This window comes from Canis aureus, chromosome 15 (assembly GCF_053574225.1).
Source record: "Canis aureus isolate CA01 chromosome 15, VMU_Caureus_v.1.0, whole genome shotgun sequence".
Taxonomy (NCBI): domain Eukaryota; kingdom Metazoa; phylum Chordata; class Mammalia; order Carnivora; family Canidae; genus Canis; species Canis aureus.
Genome location: NC_135625.1, coordinates 67053242 through 67078891, shown reverse-complemented (window position 1 = coordinate 67078891; position 25650 = coordinate 67053242). Strand labels below are relative to the sequence as shown.

Below are 25650 nucleotides of genomic sequence, written 5' to 3'. Positions count from 1 at the left end.
TACTCTCTTAACAAATTTCAATTATACAAAATAGTATTCTTTTTTAAAGTTTTTATTTAAATTCTAGTTAGTAAACTAGAGGCTTTTCATTTTTAAATACCACAATCTCTTCTACATATCTCTCAGATGGGAAAAACCTCTATTTTAATTCCTCTGTTCATCAGTCTTTCCATAGAACTAGGCTGTCTGAAAGTTTTCTTCTACGTTTTTCAATTTGTTCACTAATGAATGAATAGTACCGGGCACTGGGACTCAAAGCTAGCAGTGTCCTCTTCAGCCTGTTGCTCCTCTGGTACTTACATTGGCTTCTCTTGATCTCCCACACTGAATTCTTTCTGGTTATAAAATCTAGTGTCATGGGATGCCTGGGTGGCTCAGTGATTGAGCCTCATCTGCCTTTAGCCCAAAGCATCATCCTCAGGTCCTAGGATCAAGTCCAGCATCCAGCTCCCAGTGGGGAACCCGCTTCTGTCTCTGCCTCTCTCTGTGTGTCTCTCATGAATAGATAAATAAAATCTAATTTAAAAAAAAACAATCAAAAAACAGTACCAGCACCGATTTGAGGTAAAATGCATTGGTGAGTCTTCATAGACTAAAAGGGAAAGAGCAATTTGCATTAATAAAAATAACATTATTACATATAATAGGTCTAGAAATCCCAACAGTTTAGCAAAATATAGTTGTTTTTCTGTCATGTAAATTATGCAACGTATGTTCCTTATCAGTCAGGGGCTCTCCTCCAAGTGGTGATTCACACCCTCATGTTCTGTCTTCTTATTTTGGCTCTACTGTTTTCTTTACTTTTCTTTCTTTCTTTTTTGGCATGGGAGGATAGAGGGAAAGAGAGAATCTTAAGCAGGTTCCATACCCTGCATGGACCCTGATGCAGGGCTTGATCTTACAACCCTGAGATCTGAGCTGAAATCCACACTTCACAGACTGAGCCACCCAAGGGCCCCAGCCCTGCTGTTTTCAACATAGCTTCCAGAATTGCTGTATTGAGGGAAAGAACATGGAGGATCACTAGGCCTGGGTTTGAATCATATCGTGTCTATTCTCAGTTACAAGACACATTTTGCTGCAGAGGAGGCTGGGGAATGCTGTATGGGCTATGTGTCCAGGTAGGAGAGAAAATGGACTCAAGGTGCTGGACTGCCAGCTTGGCTGGGAGCTGGCTGATGCAGAATGGCTTTAGCCGAGGTGGCTGGTCTTGTTGCACGTGGTCTCTCATTTCTCAGCAGGCTACCCTAGGCTGTTCACATGGTGTCTAGGTGGGGTTTTGAAAAAGGAACTGTGACATTTTCTTAAGATCTTGGCTTGGGAGGAGCAAGATGGCGGAAGAGTAGGGTCTCCAAATCACCTGTCTCCACCAAACTACCTAGAAAACCTTCAAATTATCCTGAAAATCTATCAGTTCGGACTGAGATTTAAAGAGAGACCAGCTGGAATGCTACAGTGAGAAGAGTTCGCGCTTCTATCAAGGTAGGAAGACGGGGAAAAAAAATAAAGGAACAAAGGCCTCCAAGGGGGAGGGGCCCGCGAGGAGCCGGGCTGAGGCCAGGGCGAGTGTCCCCAGGACAGGAGAGCCCCGTCCCGGAGGAGCAGGAGCTGCACCGACCTTCCCGGGGGAAAGGGGCTCGCAGGGAGGTGGAGCAGGACCCAGGAGGGCGGGGATGCCCTGGGGCTCCCGGGGACACTAACAGACACCTGCGCCCCGGGGAGTGCGCCGAGCTCCCTAAGGGCTGCAGCGCGCACGGCGGGACCCGGAGCAGCTCGGGGGGGCTCGGGCGGCGGCTCCGCGGAGGGGGCTGCGCGGCCCGGGAGCGCGAATCCACCAGCGCAGGCTCCGGAGCACAGGGCGCCGGGACACAGCCCAGGATCCGGCCTCCCCCGGGACAGGCAGAGGCCGGGAGGGCCCAGGACAGCGAGGACGCTCCTGCCCCAGCTGAGCAGATCAGCGGCCCCGCCCCGGAGCCTCCAGGCCCTGCAGACGGAGTTCCTGCGGGGGCTGAATCCAGGTTTCCAGAGCTGCCCCGCCACTGGGGCTGTTCCTCCTGCGGCCTCACGGGGTAAACAACCCCCACTGAGCCCTGCACCAGGCAGGGGCAGAGCAGCTCCCCCAACTGCTAACACCTGAAAATCAGCACAACAGGCCCCTCCCCCAGAAGACCAGCTAGACTGACTGACAACTTCCAGGGGAAGCCAAGGGTCTTAAAGAACACAGAATCAGAAGATACTCCCCGGTGGTTCTTTTTGTTTTGTTTTGTTTTGTTTTGTTTTGTTTTGTTTTTGTTTTGTTTTGCTTTTTGATTTGTTTCCTTCCCCCACCCCCTTTTTTTCTCCTTTCTTTTTCTTTCTCTTTTTCTTCTTTTTATTTTTCCGTTTTTTTTTTCTCTTTTTCTTCCCCTTTTTTTTTCTTCTCTTTCTCTTTTCTTTCCTTCTTTCTCTCCTCTTTTTTTCTCTTTTTCCCAATACAATTTCCTTTTGGCCACTCTGCACTGAGCAAAATGACTAGAAGGAAAACCTCACCTCAAAAGAAAGAATCAGAAACAGTCCTCTCTCCCACAGAGTTACAAAATCTGGATTACAATTCAATGTCAGAAAGCCAATTCAGAAGCACTATTATACACCTACTGGTGGCTCTAGAAAAAAGCATAAAGGACTCAGAGACTTCATGACTGCAGAATTTAGAGCTAATCAGGCAGAAATTAAAAATCAATTGAATGAGATGCAATCCAAACTAGAAGTCCTAACGACGAGGGTTAACGAGGTGGAAGAACGAGTGAGTGACATAGAAGACAAGTTGATAGCAAAGAGGGAAACTGAGGAAAAAAGAGACAAACAATTAAAAGACCATGAAGATAGATTAAGGGAAATAAACGACAGCCTGAGGAAGAAAAACCTACATTTAATTGGGGTTCCCGAGGGCGCCGAAAGGGCCAGAGGGCCAGAATATGTATTTGAACAAATTCTAGCTGAAAACTTTCCTAATCTGGGAAGGGAAACAGGCATTCAGATCCAGGAAATAGAGAGATCCCCCCCTAAAATCAATAAAAACCGTTCAACACCTCGACATTTAATTGTGAAGCTTGCAAATTCCAAAGATAAGGAGAAGATCCTTAAAGCAGCAAGAGACAAGAAATCCCTGACTTTTATGGGGAGGAGTATTAGGGTAACAGCAGACCTCTCCACAGAGACCTGGCAGGCCAGAAAGGGCTGGCAGGATATATTCAGGGTCCTAAAGGAGAAGAACATGCAACCAAGAATACTTTATCCAGCAAGGCTCTCATTCAAAATGGAAGGAGAGATAAAGAGCTTCCAAGACAGGCAGCAACTAAAAGAATATGTGACCTCCAAACCAGCTCTGCAAGAAATTTTAAGGGGGACTCTTAAAATTCCCCTTTAAGAAGAAGTTCAGTGGAATAGTCCACAAAAACAAAGACTGAATAGATATCATGATGACACTAAACTCATATCTCTCAATAGTAACTCTGAATGTGAACGGGCTTAATGACCCCATCAAAAGGCGCAGGGTTTCAGACTGGATAAAAAAGCAGGACCCATCTATTTGCTGTCTACAAGAGACTCATTTTAGACAGAAGGACACCTACAGCCTGAAAATAAAAGGTTGGAGAACCATTTACCATTCGAATGGTCCTCAAAAGAAAGCAGGGGTAGCCATCCTTATATCAGATAAACTAAAATTTACCCCAAAGACTGTAGTGAGAGATGAAGAGGGACACTATATCATACTTAAAGGATCTATTCAACAAGAGGACTTAACAATCCTCAATATATATGCTCCGAATGTGGGAGCTGCCAAATATATAAATCAATTATTAACCAAAGTGAAGAAATACTTAGATAATAATACACTTATACTTGGTGACTTCAATCTAGCTCTTTCTATACTCGATAGGTCTTCTAAGCAAAACATCTCCAAAGAAACGAGAGCTTTAAATGATACACTGGACCAGATGGATTTCACAGATATCTACAGAACTTTACATCCAAACTCAACTGAATACACATTCTTCTCAAGTGCACATGGAACTTTCTCCAGAATAGACCACATATTGGGTCACAAATCGGGTCTTAACCGATACCAAAAGATTAGGATTGTCCCCTGCATATTCTCAGACCATAATGCCTTGAAATTAGAACTAAATCACAACAAGAAGTTTGGAAGGACCTCAAACACGTGGAGGTTAAGGACCATCCTGCTAAAAGATAAAAGGGTCAACCAGGAAATTAAGGAAGAATGAAAAAGATTCATGGAAACTAATGAGAATGAAGATACAACCGTTCAAAATCTTTGGGATGCAGCAAAAGCAGTCCTAAGGGGGAAATACATCGCAATACAAGCATCCATTCAAAAACAGGAAAGAACTCAAATACAAAAGCTAACCTTACACATAAAGGAGCTAGAGAAAAAACAGCAAATAGATCCTACACCCAAGAGAAGAAGGGAGTTAATAAAGATTCGAGCAGAACTCAACGAAATCAACACCAGAAGAACTGTGGAACAGATCAACAAAACCAGAAGTTGGTTCTTTGAAAGAATTAACAAGATAGATAAACCATTAGCCAGCCTTATTAAAAAGAAGAGAGAGAAGACTCAAATTAATAAAATCATGAATGAGAAAGGAGAGATCACTACCAACACCAAGGAAATACAAACGATTTTAAAAACATATTATGAACAGCTATACGCCAATAAATTAGGCAATCTGGAAGAAATGGATGCATTCCTGGAAAGCCACAAACTACCAAAACTGGAACAGGAAGAAATAGAAAACCTGAACAGACCAATAACCAGGGAGGAAATTGAAGCAGTCATCAAAAACCTCCCAAGACACAAGAGTCCAGGGCCAGATGGCTTCCCAGGGGAATTTTATCAAACGTTTAAAGAAGAAACCATACCTATTCTCCTAAAGCTGTTTGGAAAGATAGAAAGAGATGGAGTACTTCCAAATTCGTTCTATGAAGCCAGCATCACCTTAATTCCAAAGCCAGACAAAGACCCCGCCAAAAAGGAGAATTACAGACCAATATCCCTGATGAACATGGATGCAAAAATTCTCAACAAGATACTGGCCAATAGGATCCAACAATACATTAAGAAAATTATTCACCATGACCAAGTAGGATTTATCCCTGGGACACAAGGCTGGTTCAACACCCGTAAAACAATCAATGTGATTCATCATATCAGCAAGAGAAAAACCAAGAACCATATGATCCTCTCATTGGATGCAGAGAAAGCATTTGACAAAATACAGCATCCATTCCTGATCAAAACTCTTCAGAGTGTAGGGATAGAGGGAACATTCCTCGACATCTTAAAAGCCATCTATGAAAAGCCCACAGCAAATATCATTCTCAATGGGGAAGCACTAGGAGCCTTTCCCCTAAGATCAGGAACAAGACAGGGATGTCCACTCTCACCACTGCTATTCAACATAGTACTGGAAGTCCTAGCCTCAGCAATCAGACAACAAAAAGACATTAAAGGCATTCAAATTGGCAAAGAAGAAGTCAAACTCTCCCTCTTCGCAGATGACATGATACTCTACGTAGAAAACCCAAAAGTCTCCACCCCAAGATTGCTAGAACTCATACAGCAATTCGGTAGCGTGGCAGGATACAAAATCAATGCCCAGAAGTCAGTGGCATTTCTATACACTAACAATGAGACTGAAGAAAGAGAAATTAAGGAGTCAATCCCATTTACAATTGCACCCAAAAGCATAAGATACCTAGGAATAAACCTCACCAAAGATGTAAAGGATCTATACCCTCAAAACTATAGAACACTTCTGAAAGAAATTGAGGAAGACACAAAGAGATGGAAAAATATTCCATGCTCATGGATTGGCAGAATTAATATTGTGAAAATGTCAATGTTACCCAGGGCAATATACACGTTTAATGCAATCCCTATCAAAATACCATGGACTTTCTTCAGAGAGTTAGAACAAATTATTTTAAGATTTGTGTGGAATCAGAAAAGACCCCGAATAGCCAGGGGAATTTTAAAAAAGAAAACCATATCTGGGGGCATCACAATGCCAGATTTCAGGTTGTACTACAAAGCTGTGGTCATCAAGACAGTGTGGTACTGGCACAAAAACAGACACATGGAACAGTGGAACAGTGGAACAGAATAGAGAATCCAGAAGTGGACCCTGAACTTTATGGGCAACTAATATTCGATAAAGGAGGAAAGACTATCCATTGGAAGAAAGAAAGTCTCTTCAATAAATGGTGCTGGGAAAATTGGACATCCACATGCAGAAGAATGAAACTAGACCACTCTCTTTCACCATACACAAAGATAAACTCAAAATGGATGAAAGATCTAAATGTGAGACAAGATTCCATCAAAATCCTAGAGAAGAACACAGGCAACACCCTTTTTGAACTCGGCCATAGTAACTTCTTGCAAGATACATCCACGAAGGCAAAAGAAACAAAAGCAGAAATGAACTATTGGGACTTCATCAAGATAAGAAGCTTTTGTACAGCAAAGGATACAGTCAACAAAACTAAAAGACAACCTACAGAATGGGAGAATATATTTGCAAATGACATATCAGATAAAGGGCTAGTTTCCAAGATCTATAAAGAACTTATTAAACTCAACACCAAAGAAACAAACAATCCAATCATGAAATGGGCAAAAGACATGAAGAGAAATCTCACAGAGGAAGACATAGACATGGCCAACATGCATATGAGAAAATGCTCTGCATCACTTGCCATCAGGGAAATACAAATGAAAACTACAATGAGATACCACCTCACACCAGTGAGAATGGGGAAAATTAACAAGGCAGGAAACAACAAATGTTGGAGAGGATGCGGAGAAAAGGGAACCCTCTTACACTGTTGGTGGGAATGTGAACTGGTGCAGCCACTCTGGAAAACTGTGTGGAGGTTCCTCAAACAGTTAAAAATAGACCTGCCCTACGACCCAGCAATTGCACTGTTGGGGATTTACCCCAAAGATACAAATGCAATGAAACGCCGGGACACCTGCACCCCGATGTTTCTAGCAGCAATGGCCACGATAGCCAAACTGTGGAAGGAGCCTCGGTGTCCAACGAAAGATGAATGGATAAAGAAGATGTGGTTTATGTATACAATGGAATATTACTCAGCTATTAGAAATGACAAATACCCACCATTTGCTTCAACGTGGATGGAACTGGAGGGTATTATGCTGATCGAAGTAAGTCAGTCGGAGAAGGACAAACATTATATGTTCTCATTCATTTGGGGAATATAAATAATAGTGAAAGGGAAAATAAGGGAAGGGAGAAGAAATGTGTGGGAAATATCAGAAAGGGAGACAGAACGTAAAGACTGCTAACTCTGGGAAACGAACTAGGGGTGGTAGAAGGGGAGGAGGGCGGGGGGTGGGAGTGAATGGGTGACGGGCACTGGGTGTTATTCTGTATGTTAGTAAATTGAACACCAATAAAAAAAAAAAAAAGAAAAAAAAAAAGAAAATGGACTCAAGAGTTAGACTCTCTGCCATAACATGTGAACAGGTAGTGGTAATTTACTATTATAATAGGATAATGGAGTAAAGTAAACAAGCTCAGTGTGTTTAGCGTCCAGCTCTTGATTTCTGCTCAGGTCATGATCTCTGGTCCTGGGATTGAGCTGAGGAACAGGCTCTGTGCTCAGAAAGGATTCCACATGGGATCCTCCCTCCCTCTCCCTCTGTTCACCAACTCCCATCGCTCATGCTCTCTCTCTCTCTGAAATAAATAATAAATCAATAAATCAGATATATAAAAAATAAAATTTTTTCTCACTCAATTTTTTTCTAGCTATAGTTTGTCTATCTCTCTTTTCTCAAATAAACAACGCTCATTGTAAAGGAGACATTTCTGCAATTGAAAACCATGTTCATAATACAATGTACATAACCAATAATGAAATTAATATGTAGTATTCCATTGATAGATTGGTCAATTCGTTTTTTTTTTTTTTTAGTAGTTATCCTCCTTATCAATAGGAATTCTAAGATAAAAGTCAATCTCTTTAAAATCTTTGCGGTATGAACCATGATAAAAAAATGAAACATATATATATATATATATATATATATACGCACATATCTGTAAAGATTCTGCTTTTATATTTCTACAAGCTTTACAATGTCATTTTGAGTGAACTTAATCATTATTTTTTAATGATTTCACCATATAATTAGGAAAAAAATGACTTAAGCACAGTATATTATTTTGCAGTTCAATCGAGCTTTGGAATCAGGCATTTCCATTCATATTCAAATTAATAATCATGAAATCATAATGTAGATTTTGTTGCCTTTTGTGTTACATTTGCCTGTTAGAGCAGAAAAGTTAAATAAATATTTTACTGATGCTTCCTTTTTTTTAAGTTTGGCTTTGGGGGACATGATATTGTGTGGATGTAGGTGGTCTTTTTTTCTTTTTTAAGCTATGTAGAGGAGAGAAATGAACAGGTTAGAAAAGAAATAGGAGTTGCTTTTTAAACAAATTACAGACCAGAGATAAACCACATGCCCAATCCCTTAGTCTGTCCCATTTCTTACTTATATTAATTGAAGAAAAAATACTGGCTTTGTAGCAAGATGCATTCTTCCAAGTAACACTCAGAAAAAGAAAAAGGCTACTTCCACATTGTAATTACTTAGCATTCTTTTTCATTTTTGCTTGAACAAGGTGAAAAATGTCAGTAGGTCTGCTCATGCAAAAGAAAAGAAGTATAAAATATCAAACATGCATTCATTAGAGATTATTATAGAAAAAAGTATTTAACTTTAGGGAGGAAACACTTAACCTGATACACATTAAGTTCTCCTCTCTTCTCCTCTAAGAAAATGAGAATAATTAAGGAGAATGATTACAGGTGCTGCTAATTGGTTCCAAGTTTAAGGACACCACTTATGACACTTTTGTTTTTATTGATGATAATTCTATAACATAATCACGCTTACTCTTATTACCATTGACAAAACTATCATCTTGAGAATGCTAAGCACAGCAAATGGCTGTACCTTTGAATATATTACAAAAAACAAGTGCTTTTGTGTGCCTTAGTTGATCTTCATGCCATTAGATGTAGCTGAGTGCCACGTTTTTCCACTTGAAATAAATGTTAACCCTGACTGCTTCCTAGACTTGGTAGCATTTGGTGGACTCCGGCGCATTTTTCTGCAATGTGATATGCACTTGTTGGAGTGTATAGAGGGAATTTATTTTTTTTTATTTTTTAAAGACTTTATTTATTCATGAGAGACAGAGAGAGAGGCAGAGACACAGGCAGAGGGAGAAGCAGGCTCCCTATGGGGAGGCCCATCCAGAACTCGATCTCAGGTCCTGGGATCACAGGATCATGACCTGAGCCAAAAGCAGATGGTCATCCATGAGCCACTCAGGTGCTCCTATAGAGGGACTCTAAAAGAAATGTAAATGGTGAGTTGATTTCTTAATTTCTAAGAATTCTTGACCTCAAATTCTTTAATCACTTTTTTATTTTCTGAAGGACTTTTAAAAGTTAAGATAATTTTTGAACAGCTCTTCTTTTAATGTTATTTTTCCCTTGAACTCTTCACTCTTTTAAAAGAACATGTACATATGCATGTGTGTATACATCTATTAATTCATATCATGTTAGTTTTCAAAAAGTTTTTCTTCTCTCTTTCCATAACTGCCATCATTTTTATGAGAAAAAAAAAGCAACTTTAAATGGTGTGCTCCTAGTCTCTAGTCAGTTACCTTGCCTAAGTCCTGAAACCTTAACTGAGGGATCCCTGGGTGGCTCAGCTGTTGGGCAGCTGCCTTTGGACCAGGGAGTGATCTTAGGGTCCCGGGATCGAGTCCCGCATTGGGCTCCCTGGGGGAGCCTGCTTCTCCCTCTGCCTGTGTCTCTGCCTCTCTCTCTCTCTCTCTGTGTCTCCCATTAATAAATCAATAAAATCCTAAAAAAAAAAAAGAAAGAAACCTTAACTGATTGTTGAATTGAATAATGGGAACTTGCTGGCAGCATGGCAACTGGCTGTGCTTAACCCAGAAACAAATTCCAAAGGACAGGAAAAAAAAAAAAAAAAAGGAATTTGGATACATGTGGTGACACAGAGAATGAATAATGTACTGCACACACACACACACACACATAAACAAATGCACAAAAAAAAAACTTTCTTGAGAATTTTATGCCACTTCTCCAAAACAGAGATGATAGTCATATGAGGTATAATGTAACAGCTGATGACAAGAATGATATTTAAATATATGCATTTTATTACTAAAACAGTAAATTATTAAAGAAAGGAAAATTGAAACAACACTAATAACACTATTTTGCCTATCATATGGGGGGGGAGATAAATACTACACAATGCTGGCAAGAGTATGGAGAAAGTAGTGCTCTGATTTTCTGCAATAGTGCTAATCGGTAAAATTTTTTGGAAATTATCTTGAAAATACATCTTGAGGTTCCAATATTGCATAACCTTTGACTCAGTGATACTATGTTTATAAATGGACCATGTGTGTACTAACACAAGTCATACAAAAATGTATGCACAGAAGTATTTGCTGAGTGAGTGTTGAGCTTTAGCTCTAGAATCAGACAGACCTGAGTTGCAATTACCACTTCATTACTTTCTTCTTTAAATATATATATATTTTTTTATTGGAGTTCGATTTGCCAACATTTGTATGACACCCAGTGCTCCTCCCATCAAGTGCCCCCCTCAGTGCCCATCACCCCGTCACCCCATCCCCCCCACCCACCTCCCCTTCCACTTTCCCTTGTTCCTTTCCAGAGTTAGGAGTCTCTCATGTTCTGTCTCCCTCTCTGATATTTCTCACTCATTTTCTCTCCTTTCCCCTTTATTCCCTTTCACTATTTTTTTATATTCCCCAAATGAATGAGACCATATAATATTTGTCCTTCACTGACTGACTATTTCACTCAGCATAATGCCCTCCAGGTCCATCCATGTCGAGGCAAATGGGGGGTATTTGTCGTTTCTAACGGCATTACTTTCTAGATATGTGAGCTTAGGCAAGTTACATAGCATGTCTAGATTTCACTATCCTTTGAGAATTAAATGAAATGATGTCTATAAAGTGTGTAAGAAAGTGTTTGGCACCTCCTAAGTACTTGAGAGATGTTTATTAGTCTTTGTAGTGAAGATAATATTGTTATAAATATTATGCAACATCATTTATAATAGTTAAGGTTTCAAAACAAGCCCCTTATTCAACTGGAATATCAGTTAAATAAACTTAGGTTCATTGAATAGAATACAACAGAGTCACGCAAAAGAAGAAGATCAATCTATGTGGAAGTAGAGGCAAGAAATACTTTGAAAAACATAGTTTTAGTATTAATAGTATTATTCCATGTGTATGAAAAGACATTAATATATTTTGACTAGTCTATTATCAACAGAAAGAGGGAAAAGAATATGAACCAACATATTAATAGTGGTTATCCCTGGGAAGTGGAATAATGAGCCATTTTTATTTTTCTCTATTATATTTTATGAGATATTTAATGTTTTTTAAGGTCATTATTGTCTGCCAAAGTCAAAAAATGTATCAGGAAAAATTAATCCTGCTTTTCTGGCTTTAAGGATATAGACCAGAATATGTCATCTATCTCTATGTATGGAGATATAGATATAGATATAGATATAGGTATGTAGATATAGATATAGCTGCATACCATATCTATAGATAGAGATAGATGACATATACTGGTCTGTAGATAGATATAGTGTATGAATGTATCTTTATATCTCCATACATAGAGGTAGATGACATATTCTGGTCTGTAACTTTAATAAAAAAAAAAGATGCACATATAAAATATTAAGTAAGCAGGTATCATGTAGTCTGATATGTTCTTTATTTGAAAGTTAGAGAGAACCATGGAAATTCATTAACACTTTTTGTGGTATCAGTACTTAAAAAAGAAACCCTAGAAATGGAAGGAACCTCAATACTTCTCTGAGTCCAGCATCTCACCAAGAGCACAAATTCACTGAAAGCCAACTCCACTAACTTCATCTGATTTGGGGGATAATAAGCTACTGACTCCAAAAGTAAAACATTGCTGTTAGAACGTTATTTCTTAGATTGATTAGAATGTGCTTTCTCATAAAATCCCTGCCATCATTTCTATTTTTGTTTCATAAACTGAATGAGGCTCTTTATAAACTCTCTTTAGATGAGAGCTTTTTAAATAGTTTCAGGTTGGATACACATAGTTTTTTCATTTAAGATTTTCCCCAATTCTTATTACTTTTCTGTGTATCAGAGGATTTCCAGGCTCATTACCTTCTTGGTGCTCATATCTGAACATCCTCAGAGACACTTATTCTCCTTTAGAGTCTGACTCATGCCATTCCAAAGTCAGGATAACCTTTCAAAGGGAATAGTCAGCTTGGTGATCCAGCTGTTTATTAGTCCTAGCAATATCAGGCTTGATGTTCTCTAACTATAAGTATCAAGGCAGACAAAAGTTTCTTTACTATTTTCTAGTTTCAAGCCTATTTTATTATTTTCGAATTTGTATTTTTATGAAATGTAATAATTTACAAATTATTTTAACAAGCTTTATATATCTTTTATAAATCTTGCAAAATTTTAAGGTAATCCGGATCCAAATATTTGCCCTCTTAAGTAATGTGGGAAGCTCATTTCAGTACAACTAAAGTGTTAGGAACTATGAAATAGCAACACATTGAAAGAGTCAAGACCAGACCACATTCCTTTCATTTTAACTTAATTTAACATCATCATGAAGAGTAAATTAAGGGTTGACTGGATTTTTAAAATTATATATTAACATACATACACACATATGCATGCACGCACACACACACACACACACACACACATTGAAACGTACTTTGGAGCAAAAAGGGACATTAGTGTAGTGATGACTTGTAGGGCAATCACCAGAACATTATTAGCCTTATATGGGATTCTAAGTTCTCTTAATAAATAATCAAGCCTAGAATATTGTTGTGAAGTTCCACTTACGAGGCACATAGTGCTCAAATTCAACTTGACATTTGATATTCTATGTCACCACTCTGAAAGTTCTTGTATTTTTTGAAAATGCTTTGACAGGGAGTCAATTTGCAATTGAGATGAAGGATTATCAATGTTGCTTGCTTTTATAAAGATGTAGTGGGAGGAGACATGTAAAATATCAAAACATTTAGTTGGATGTGAGAAGAAACTTATCTTGGTGTATTTTCAAAGCTTCTCTTTTATTTTAAAATATTTTTAAAAATATGACAGAGAAGTTTTAAGATTTGGGGTTTGACAAGGGGTGAAGCCGTTAATGCAGGGAGGTGCTGCCAAAACTCAGCTGACAAGTGGACGTGGGACACTGACCTTTCCCACTAGGTCCTTGTATTGATCCAAATTTTTTTGAAAATTTATCCTCTAAGATTATTTCTTTATTGGATTGTTTTTTTAACAGACAGGCAGAGAGCAGGGAGCAGGAGAGGGAGACACAGACTCCTCAAGCACACTCGGCCCCAAGCGCAGAGCCTGCCAGGGGCGGGTTCCCAGGATGCTGAGGCCATGACCTGAGCCACAACCAAGAGTCAGATGCTAAGTGACAGAGCCGCAGGCGTCAAGCCCCGTGTTCCTGCTGTGGGCACTCCTGCCCCCCCTCCCCCCGTCCCCTGCAGCCACTGAGAGCTCGGGCTTTGGTCTGCGCTCCAACTCCCAGGTGGTCTGGAGGCTACAGTGCAGGCTGCACGTCTCCTCTGTCCCACCTCAGGCTGAAAGGGCCTCAGCCCTGAGAAGGAATCGGATCTGCCCAACCACCCCCAGCCGGAGGGAGCTGCTGGAGCAGCAGGTAGAAGAACTGGTGCCTGCTTTGCTGCGCTTGGACAATCCGTTCCTATTTGAATTCCTAAATGTTTTGGAGGAATATGGCACCCCTGAAGAGGTGCTGGACCTGCTGTTTGCAAAGTGAGCACCCTGACTCCACAGCCCAGGGGGATGGGCCACCTACTGGTTGGGAGTCTTGGGGAATGTTCCTGACCTTCCCGGCCCTGGGGCTGCTCCTCCGACTGGAGTAGAGTCACGCAGGGCCTAGTCGGGTCCCGCAGGGCAGCCCCCGGGCGTGGCCTGTGACAGGTCGGCTAGAGGGGCTGTGCTTGTGCTCAGCAGTCGTCGTTCTGTCCCCATGACGAAGCCTGTGCCGCCTCCCCACCATCACCAGGGTCTTGAGCTGGCCTGTTTTGCCATGGAAAGGGAGTTTTGAGTCCATCTGGGGTCTGTATCCTGGGGCATTCGGAGTAGGGGTCCCCGGGGACACCGGGGCGCCCAGGCCCACTTGGATATCGGCCATGGGCCTGGCCGGAGCCCTTTCATTCCTCAAGCATTCAGGAAGCGCCAGCAGGTGCAGGTGCTTCTCCAGGAGCTGCCTGTGGCCCCACGCACAGAGCTGACAGCCCCCCAGGGCTCCGGACTAGTCAGAGGTCAGAGGGTGACAGCAGCAATGAGGAGAGATCGGGTCCACAGGATGATTCCTGTGATGCCCCCCGCCCTCCTCTGGATATCGATGCATTGTAGCTTCCTGCAAGAAGGAAGGAATCCTGGACCAGTGGGAAATGTGAGTGAGCCCTGGCTCATGCAGGGGAGCCTTCCCTCTCCAGGAGGGCCGCGAGGGGGCTGCTGGACCCTCACCCCACAAGTCTGCAATTCCTGTGACAGGGTGAAGGTCTAATGGGTCCTTTGAGAAAAGAGGAAAGGAGAGCTGTGGATGGGATACGGGCTTTGTGGGAGAGCACTGGGACCCCTAATGGAGTCCTTCTCCACACCTGCCCCCTTCAAAGCCCTCTGTCTCCCCGCCACCTGGGACCCAGAGCAGAGGGTGTGGGGAGTATCGCACTCACCAATCTGGTGGCACCTGGACCCGGGTGCACGGCAGGTGCTCAGGAGGGCCAGTGAGTGCTCACGGACCAGACGGCCCCCGCCCCGTGGGAGATTAGAGTCAGTGGAAGGACACCCCCTGGGGGCCCCTCGTGAGTGAGGCAGGGCAGACCCACGGGAGGGAAGGTTCCCCGGGAAAGACAGTGATGGTCACGCCGCTGGTCATGGGCTCCCACGCACAGAGGCTTCGTGCCAGCCCTTCCTCAGTGAGCAGGGCTGTGGCAGGCAGGACCACCAGGTGGCAGGTGGACAAGGAGCAGCACTGGCCTCCAACAGCCCCATGTGGGAGGCCGAGGGCCCCAGTTCCTGCAGGGCTTCCCCAGGACACCTTGGTGTGAGGGAGCCCTGTCATCCAATGCCTCTGCCCATCCGTACCTCCAGCTCCATCTCCTGCATCCTGGACATCTGGCTGGAGTACTATCGGGAGGATTTCATCAGCCACCGGAATTTCTCTCCCTGAGGAAGCTGCTGGCATTCATGGGGCTCAACACGCCAGGCTCAGACCTGGAAAACAGGGCCCAGCGTTACCTGGAGCTCGTGGAATTAGACGATGAGGATGAGGAGGACTGGGGTGGCCGAGCTGGGGACAGGATGGGCCACACAGACCCAGCCTCCATGCAGCTGGGCCGGGAGCACAGGGTAGGCTCACACCCCATCCCCATGGGCTGCAGTTTGGGGAGACCTCCCAGGGCTCTTGCACTCACACACCTTGAACGGTGGGAAGAGTGTCCTTGATTTGAGAGGGACGTGGAAAGTGTGTCCTGGTGATGATACTTTGTCTTCTTGGGGCTATAGCTTCGGACCGCGAGCAACACCCTGAACCACCTCAGGAGCCCACCCCAGTTCTGACTGTGGGGCCTGCTGAAGCTTTTGGGCCTGATCTGTTCGAGCCGGGAATGGCTGCTAGAGCTGAGTGTATTGCCCGAGTCAAGATGCAAGCTGCTGAGTCAAAGCCAATGCACGTGGTGGTCAAACCTTTGACTCAGTGTCCCGACTTGGAGGAGCCACCTGCACCCTTGGCTGACCTGGATGAGGAGCAGGCCCCAGAGCCTGCAATCAAGCTCCCGGAAGTGCCGGAGCAGCCACCTGTCTCAGTGGAGCAAGTAGCCTCCGCCCCTCAGCAATATCCTGAACCACCTCAAGAGCCCGGCGCAGCTCCTACCTCAGGGCCTGCTGAAGCATCAGAGCCAGAGGTGATCGAGCCGGTCTTGGCTGCTGGAGTGGAGTGCTTGCGAGGAGGCGAGATGGCACCTGCTGATTCGAAGCCACTGCAGGTGTTGGTCACACCTCTGATTCACTGTCTGACCCGGAGGAGCCACCTGCACCCTTGGCCCCTCCAAAAGGTGGAGCAGGCCTCAGTGCCCCCTCTTGAGTTCGTCGAAGGGCCGGATCAGCCACCGGCCTCAGTGGAGCCACCAGCCTCGGCCCCCGAGCAACAGCTCATGATGGCTGCAGCACAACTGAAACCTTCCCCTCCCCTCTCGTGTGCTGTTTCTGTATTTTGTGTTTTTCATAAGCCTCTATAATTGCATCATGAGTTTTGTTTGTAATAAAGGATGTTAACTTCATACAAAAATTTCCTCTGATGCTTTTAAATTATACATCGTGGTACTTTAGGTCCATTCCCAGTGTCACACAGGCGAGACCAGATGGTACCTGGGCCACATTTCTACCACAGAGACAGCCGACTACTGGCCATCGTGCCCATGCCCTCCCTGCTGTCCCTGCAGCCCCTGCCTTTCTGTCTCTGTGGCCTTTCCTCCTCTGGGACGTGTGTGTACCTGGCGTCCTCCGTGTGGCCTCCTGTCTCTGCCGCAGACACGAGAGCGACTCCTCGTTTTCCCAGTAGTTAAGAAACATGTCATTTTGAAGCTGAGTGAACAAAGATCATGTGAAGCCCCAAATGAAATGTTTCCATTGTCCAGGATAGGTTCCCCGGTGTAATGTGTCAGGTAAAAAAGTAAATGGTTCCTTAAGGTTTCAGACAGACGGTATTTACTTAATAAAATGAAGATTCCCATAGAGAGAAAAGAGGACATTTGCCTTCTACCTAGGAATAACGGCCCGTTGCACGCGGTTGGGTCCTCCAGGCCCGAAACTGGTCACTCACAATGATACACACGCGCGCCCGTTTTCATCGCCACAGGTTTCATGATAGCCAATGGGGGGCACGCTAAGGGACATGAATCAGAGAGAGAAAAGACAAGCATCGCATGAGTACACGTATATGTGGAATCTAAAACATAGAAACCTCCCCGGCAAACAGACTACAAGACAACAAAAACACAATGACCTGAACTCAGATACAGAAAACATACACGTGGTTGCCAAGTAAGGGGTGGGACGTGGACTGAATACTTAAGACAACAGAAACTGACAACAATTCAAAAAAAGACAGAGAAAAAAAAAAAAGACAGAGAATATCAAGAAGGAACCTGGAGAGTAAATATCTCTTCGATATATTAACTTCTAGCTTCCTATTACCCCGCGTCCCTTAGTTACTAATTTATGCTACAGCATCCAATTCTCCGGGCCTCGCGGGAATCCTCGTGTTGACACGGTAGGACTGTTGAAGTATTTCGTAGCATTAATTACAGAGGCCTTAGCTCCTGGGTGTGTGAGTCTCTAGGTGTTCTTCTGGGTTCAAGTGTAAGTATGTAATCACAACTTCCCTAGATCAAAGTGCACGGTTTCCCGAGTCTTGGTAGAAGTGCACGTCACAAAACAATCGCTGCAGGTAAGGAAATGCACAGGTACCCACCAGCCCGAATGATGTGTCCTGCTTGTTTTGCAGCCCATGGTTAGCTCCAGGTGTGACTTCTCTTGGTCCCTAGAGAATCACACTTTCCTCAGGGTCACACTCCCCTCCAGGCCCCAGGGGAGTGTCCTCAGACAGGCCCGCCCTCCACGGAGCCTAGAGGGGACCCGAGAGGGCCTCCACCCACTAGTCTAGTTGGGGCATCGGGCACCCAGGCTCAGTCCTGAGGGGCGCGGACGCCCCCATCGCTCCTGGAGGCACGAAGCCTCTCTCTGGCTCTGTGTCTCCCTCCCTGTCTCCCTGTCCCCGTCTCTCTCTCTCTCCTCCCAGTCTCTGTGTCCCTCCCAGTCTTTCTTGCCTCAATCCCTACACCTCGGCCTGTCCCTCCCTGTCTCTCTCTCCCTGTCTCTGTGTCTACCTTCCTGTCTCTTGGTCTCTCACTCGTCTCCCTCCCTGTCTTGTTCTCTCTCTCCATCCTGTGTCTGTCTCGGTCTCCCCCTCCCTGTCAAAGAGAAGAGGCTGAGATAAGAATGCATTAAGTCCATTCAAATGAAGTGAACACAGTCATCAAATATAGCCTGAACAGGAGACAGTAGATGGAACAAAAGACCTTGCACAAAAATTTAAGTATTTGTAGAATACAAATACAGGGGAAAAGAAAGAGAAGTATGATTACAGAATGAAGGTGAGTTGCAAAGATCCAACCTGCAAGTATTAAAGAATTTCCAAAGAAGGAAATGGTAAGTGGATCAGAGGCAATATCCCAAAGTATAAGAGACCTTTCTGAATCTCAAAAAGAAATGCTCTGAAGATCAAAATGCCCCCACAAAATTCTAGGGAAAATTAATGAAAGAGGTCTACACCTGCACGTATCCCCTTGAAAATGTGTTCTCCTCATTGTAGCCAGGATGATTATTCAAAATAGGAATCTCAGAAGATCGTTCCAAGCTTTAAATTGTTTTTTTTTAATTTTTTTAAATTTTTATTTATTTATGATAGTCACAGAGAGAGAGAGGCAGAGACACAGGCAGAGGGAGAAGCAGGCTCCATGCACCGGGAGCCCGACGTGGGATTCGATCCCGGGTCTCCAGGATCGCGCCCTGGGCCAAAGGCAGGCGCTAAACCGCTGCGCCACCCAGGGATCCCTCAAGCTTTAAATTGTTTAATGCGTTTCCTGTTTGGCTCCGCACCTCTCCACACACTTCTCCCTGGCTTTCGGCCTAACTGGCCTTCTTTCTGGTGCTTGCATGTGCCTTGCACCTGCTGGCATTAGGAAGCTGGTATAAGGTGCTCTCTCCCCCTCGAAATGCTCTCAACCCTCCCCACCTAGGGTTCCTCTGGTTAATTCTTACTTTGGGATCTCATGTATCACTTCCTCAAGGAAAGCTTCCCAGATCTCTCTAACTAGACTGATGTACCTATTAAATGCTCTTGTAGCACCATGTACCTTCTACGTTAGTACTTCTGACAACTAGATTTATATTTATGCGTGTGAGTCTTTGATTACTGTCTGCCCTTAGAGTATAGCATCCATGAAAGCAGAGACCAAGGAGCAAAGTCAAGTTTCATAGCAGCAGCCAAATTGGGAGGATGTACATGCAGCATCCAGCCAGCCCATGCTACACACATCCTTGCAACACCAAACGGAAGTGCAGGCTTTGCTGCTGCCGGCTCCTCTCCCTGCCTTCAGGGGCCTATTGTCAGCCTCCTGCCTTAAGTACTGCCCAGGTGGGAAGGAAGCGCCAATCTTACTCATCCCCAAAACTCCAGGGACACATGTCGGTCTCCCAGTCGCTCATGGTGTACCTGTCTGACTGCATTCTGGGGCCAGGGTGGAGAGGAGACCTACATTTGCTACAGCTTCAGCACAAATCTCTCTCTGCCAGCTTCTCTGACCATTCGCTCTCTTAGAGCTTCCCCCACTTGATGGGTGAGGGACCAAGGAGTACCATTCCTCTCCCTCGCTGGAAGGGGAGGAGAAGAGGACCTTGGGCTGCCTTAGCACAAAGCCGACACACACTCTCCTATGTAATGAAACTCCCTTTCCCGTTTCAAGTCTTTTCATGCAGTCTACCAGTGCATGATGATGGGCGACGATCACAGGACTGCTTTGCGTCTAGCACTCATTGAGCCTCTTCGAGAAAGTGGATACAACAGGGAAAGCCCCAGTCAACATCGTGTTAGGACTGCACCCTGAACGTTGGGAAGATAGAGAATGAGTTGACCATAATCCCACTTCTCTAAAACCAATGGCACCTCTTTTTCGTGTTTTCTCTTCCACTATCTTATCAAGTATTCATTGCATGTGGGTCCTTCTGATTTTAGGGGGCGGATCTCTCTATTTCCTGGATCTGAATGCCTGTTTCCCTTCCCAGATTAGGAAAGTTTTCAGCAATGACTTATTCAAATACATATTCTGGCCCTCTGGCCCTTTTGGTGCCCTCAGGAACCCCAATTAAATGTAGGTTTTTCTTCCTCAGGCTTTCGTTTATTTCCCTAAATCTATCCTCATGGTCTTTTAATTGTTTGTCTCTTTTTTCCTCAGTTTCCCTCTTTGCCATCAACTTGTCTTCTATGTCACTCACTCGTTCTTCCACCTCATTAACCCTCGTCGTTAGGACCTCTCCAGTTTGGATTGCATCTCATTTAATTGATTTTTAATTTCTGCTTGATTAGATCTAAATTCTGCAGTCATGAAGTCTCTTGAGTCCTTTATGCTTTTTTCTACAGTTACCAGTAGCTTTTTAATAGTGCTTCTGAATTGGCTTTCTGACACTGAATTGTAGTCCAGATTTTGTCACCCTGTGGGAGAGAGGACTCTTTCTGATTCTTTCTTTTGAAGTGAGTTTTTCCTTCTAGTCATTTTGCTCAGTGCAGAGTGGCCAAAAACAAGTTGTTGGGAAAAGGAGAAAAAGAGAGAAGATAAGAAAAGAAAAAGAAAAGAAAAAAAGGGGAAAAGAAAGAAAAAAAAAAGAAAAGCAAAAAAGGGGGGAGAAGCAACAGAAATCAAAACACAAAAAACAAGGGGGAGTATCTTCTGGTTGTGTATACTGTAAATCCCTCGACTTCCCTTGACCTTTCCAGTGCTGCTTGGTCAATTTTTTTTCCCCCTGTCAGTCTAGCTGGTCTTCTGGGGCAGGGGTCTGCTGTGCTGATTCTCAGGTGTGAGCACTTGGGGGAGCTGCTCAGCGTCCTGCCTGGTGCAGCGCTCAGTGAAGGTTGTTTAACCTGTTTGTCCTGTGAGGACACAGTGAGGCTCAGTGGGGGTTGTTTACCCCTGAGGCCCCAGGAGGAACCACCTCAGTGGCGGGGCCAGCTCTCCAGCCCTGGAGTCAGCTCCCACAGTAACTGCAGAGCTCTCAGCCTGCAAGGGCCTGGATGCTCCTGCAGGGGAGCCGCTGATCTGCTCAGCTCGGGGCCACCCGGCTGCAGGAGTGTCCTTGCTGTCCTGGGCCCTCCTGGCCTCTGCCTGTCCTGGGGGGGGAGTGCTGGTTCCTGGGCTGTGTCCCCAGCACCCTGTGCTCCTGGGTCCAGCCGTGTGTGCTGCAGCCCTTTAGGGAACTCGGCCGCAGGGTGTGGGCCTGGGGGTGCAGGTCCTGTTGGTGCAGGTCCTGTTGGTGCCCCTGGGAGCCTGAGCGCATCCCCGCCCTCCTGGGGTCCTACTCCACCTCCCTGCAAGCGCCTTTCTGCCCGGGAAGATTGGGGAAGCTCCTGCTCCTCCGGGCCGGGCTCTCCCATCCTGGGGGCTCTTGCCGCGGCCCTAGCCCAGCTCCTCATGCCCCCCCCACTCGGAGGCCTTTTTTTTCTTGTTTATTCATGAGAGACACAGAGAGAGGCAGAGACATAAGCAGAGGGAGAAGCAGGGTCCCTGTGGGGAGCCTGATGAGAACTCAATTCCAGGACCCTGGGATCATGACCTGAGCCAAAAGCAGATGCTCAACCACTGAGCCACCCAGGTGCCCCTCTCTTACTGCGTTTAAGGTCTCTTTAATCCTTAATGTTCACAGTTTCTCTCTGTTAGAGCTAGCTGTGGATTTCTTGTTTCTGTGAGATTTCATAATGTGTCCCGATTCTGAGGATTAATGTGTTTTATCATTTCTGGAACAAATTCAGTTATTATCACTTTGAATATTTCCTCTTCCTTATTTTCTCTAGTTTCTTCATCTTATACTTTTATCAGACATATGTTGCACTCTTTTTTAAAATTTTTTTTATTGGAGTTCAATTTGCGAACATACAGCATAACACCCGGTGCTCAGCCCATCAAGTGCCCCCCTCAGATGTTGCACTCTTAAATTCTATTTTACAGTCTTCTTAACCTTACTTTCATATTAAATGGGTTTGATCACCAAATTCCAATGTGTGCGTTTGTGTGGGGGGGTGGTTTCCCCATACCACCAAGCACTTCTTCAACATCAACTGGGTATGCGACCTTTCAACTCAATTCTGACACTGCTCACCTAGAGATAGCTTCAGATTCCACACGTTAAGGGTTCAGTACCACAAGACTAGCTCCACTTCAGATACCAGTCACAGTCTGGTTGACTTGTCATTCTGACTATGAATCAGAGGTTCCCAGGGCCCCTTCCTTGGGTTGGATTAATTTGATAGAGCCGGTCATAGAACTCAGAGAAACTTAGATTACTGGTTTATTATAAAAGGATATAATTCAAGAACAGCCAGATGGAAGATATGCGCAGGGCAAGTTATGTGGTAAGAGACACGGGGCTTCCATGACCTCTCTGGCATGCCACTCTCCCAGCACCGGCCATGTGTCTACCAACCCAGAAGCTTTCTCAATGCTATCCTTTGGGGGTTTTATGGAAGCCTCATTAGGTAAGCATGATTGATTACATCGTCGGCCATTGCTGATTCATTCAAACTTCCAGCCCCTCTCCCTTCCTCAGAGGTCAGGGGGTGGGACTAGAAGTTCCCACCCTTTATTCTTGGTTGGTGCCCCTGACAACCAGCCCCATCCTTAGGTGCTATCCAAGTCACCTCACTACCATAAACGCAGTTGTGGTGGTAGTGGGAAGGGGCTTGTTATAAGTAATAAGACACTCAGTAACCTTTATGGCTCTGAGGTGATTTCAGGAACTGAGAACAAGAGACCAAGTGTTATGACAAAGGATGCTCCCCTTGCTCTTATTGCTCAGAAAATTCCCAGGGTATTGGGAGCTATGAGCCAGGAGCTGTGGACAAGGGCCAAATAAATGAGAAATATATTTTGGTCATCTGAATGGCCAAATACATATTTCATATAAATCAAAATATCACAGATTGTTTCCTTCTTTCATCTCTTTGTGCTGTCTCTTGATAATTCCCTCACATCATCCTTTCTCTCTTCAGTGCCATCTAATGTCAAGTTTATCTTGTGCACTGACATTATTATTTCAAAGATATTTTTCAAGCTGTTATTAGAAAATGGTGTCCAGGGACACCTGGGGGGCTCAGCAGTTGAGAGTCTGCCTTTGGCCCAGGGCCTGATCCCGGAGTCCTGGTCCCGGGATCAAATTTCACTTTGGACTCCCTGCATGGAGCCTGCTTCTCTGCCTCTCTCTCTCTCTCTCTCTCTCTCTCTCTCTCTCTCTCTCTCATGAATCAATAAATAAAATCTTAAAAAAAGAAAATAGTGTCCAATCTGAAGTGTATACTACGCACTGAGTTTACTTCAATGACTATATTTTTCATTCTGGTGTTGGTTTTGTTGTTTGTTTGTTTTGGCATCTGTTCTGCAGTATCTTGTGCTTTTTAACAGAATTTCAAGTTTTTGTTCTATGCCTTTAATTACATGACATTATTGCTGAAGTGTTTGTGTAAATATGCCCTTCTTTATTCCTGCTGACCATCCCTCACACGGATTGTTTGCTCATATGTTTTCTAATTTTGGATTGTGAGCTCCTCTTCAGCAGGGCTTTCCTTGTGACTTGGACTATGGTGGTGTTACTACAGAGAGATAGACTGTGTATCTAACACCTCAGAGGTATCACTGACCTAAAAACAGTTTAATTTTTGGCTGTGGATTTCTGTATCACATAGTTCACGTTTTGGACTCAAAACAGGGTCAAGAGGTAGGCACAGAATTCTTTTTTTAAAAATATTTTATGTATTTACCCATGACAGACACACACACACACAGACAGAGAGAGAGAGAGAGAGACACTGAAGCAGGCAAAGGTAGAAGCAGGTTCCCTGCAGGGAGCCCGACACAGGACTCAATCCCAGGATGCCAGGATCACCCTCTGAGACTAAGGTAGATGATCAGCTCTTGAGCCACCCAGGCATTCCAGGCACAGGATTTTAATATCTCAGGAGACATTTTTTTTTTAACTCAGACCTCAGTAGGAAGCCTTGCCATTTCTTTGTGATAACAGCTGTTTTAGATCCATATAGAAAAGCAGCAAAACCTAAGCTCCTAGCAGTTAACAAATTTAACAATCTGCACGCCAACCGATCCTAGACTGCCATTAACATCACCTCAAGTGCTTATCTCTACTTATTTTCTTCAACTGGACATTTCCTTTTCATTATCTAGGATTGGCTGCACCATAATTTGCCTAAATCCTTATTTACATGCATTAAGGTTGTCTCACATATTTCTCTAACTCTCATAAAAAATATCACCATGAATAGTCCTACAGGTATTGAGAATTATGGGTGTTGTTTTGTATCTTCCTGGTGTATGAATTTTTTTCTCAGCAGCATTCATCAACATCAGAAAGTCAAATTGTTGGAATCTCTCATACTGGGGATTTTCTGCCCAGGAAAGCAGAATAAAAAGATCTGTCAAGAGAGCATAGACTATGGTAAGAAAACCAATGAAATTATGAATCATAGATTCTGAAGTGGGTGAGGAGAGAAAACAAGATAACAGGAATCAGAATTAATAAGAAAGAGTCAGTGGTTGTAGGCCCCAGTGAAGTAGGATCAATTCAGTGATTACAGTGTAAGTTCAGGAAGTAGTAGTCAGAAAATGCAATGTATGTGTACATGATTTCAAGGGTGGGATAATTCTTGGGTCCTGGAAAAGACCAGGTATGGCCACAAGCAGCTGAAGTCCAATGGATGGGTGGATATTATTGATAAAGAAATCAAAGGAGAAGCCAAAGCACTGAATCTACATGGACACTGTGGATTCAATGGGATCATCTACATGGACACTGACGTCACTCAAGACGAAGGACTCAAGGGATCCCTGGGTTGCTCAGTGTATTGAGCATCTGCCTTTGCTCCAAATCATGATCCTGGAGTCCTGGTATCTAGCCCCATGTCAGACTCCACAACTAGTGGGAAATCTGCTTCTACTTCTCCCTTTGCCTCTCCCGCAGCTGTTTCTTTCCTTTTTTCTTTTTTCTTTCTTCTTTCTTCTTCCTTCTTCTTCTTCCTCCTCCTTATTCCTCCTCCTTCTTCTTCCTCCTTCTTCTTCCTCCTTCTTCTTCTTCCTCTTCTTCCTCCTCCTCCTTCTTCCTCTTCTTCTTCTTCCTCTCCCTCCCTCCTTCCCTCTCTCTCTCTCTCTTTCAATCTCTCTCTCTTGCTAACTTTCTCAAATAAAAATTTTTTTAAAAACGATGATGGATTCAAGACTAAGACTTTGAAATAAGCACAAATTGTTCACAGAAAGAAAAGGTATCCATATCAGAAGTGTCAGGAAAATGGTGAGTAGCAAAGTTTCTATGGGACAAGAGATTTTCTAATTGGAGGACAGGAAAAGTGGTATGAAGGAGTCAGAAGAAACAAGGAAAATACTCTACATCCCCACCTCAAAGAACTGTAGAGTCTGGGAGAAATGGTCCCTATTTAAGACATATGCTAAGGAAGCAGTATTTTCATGGAAAATCCAGGTTACAGTTAAAGCCAGGAGATTCAAGAAACAGGAAATCAAGAAACTGTCTAAGGAAACAGGAAGTTTTACAGGCATGC

The 25650-nt window shown here is 44.0% G+C and overlaps 1 protein-coding gene across 47 annotated transcripts in view; it reads left to right on the top strand.

Annotated features, from left to right (window-relative positions):
* Window positions 1–25650, top strand: part of LOC144285069 (aldo-keto reductase family 1 member D1) — a 204743-nt gene that overhangs the window by 17341 nt on the left and 161752 nt on the right. For 17 of the 47 annotated variants that reach the window (XR_013353526.1, XR_013353506.1, XR_013353500.1 and 14 more), the window contains one exon: window positions 24433–24536. The exons of 22 other annotated variants lie outside the window; for them this stretch is intronic. The gene's annotated coding sequence lies outside the window, so the exon portion shown is untranslated. Of the gene's footprint in view, window positions 1–13812; window positions 14653–24429; window positions 24537–25650 lie in introns of all 47 variants that reach the window. 8 more of the 47 variants (XR_013353527.1, XR_013353507.1, XR_013353501.1 and 5 more) reach the window with 2 other exon arrangements.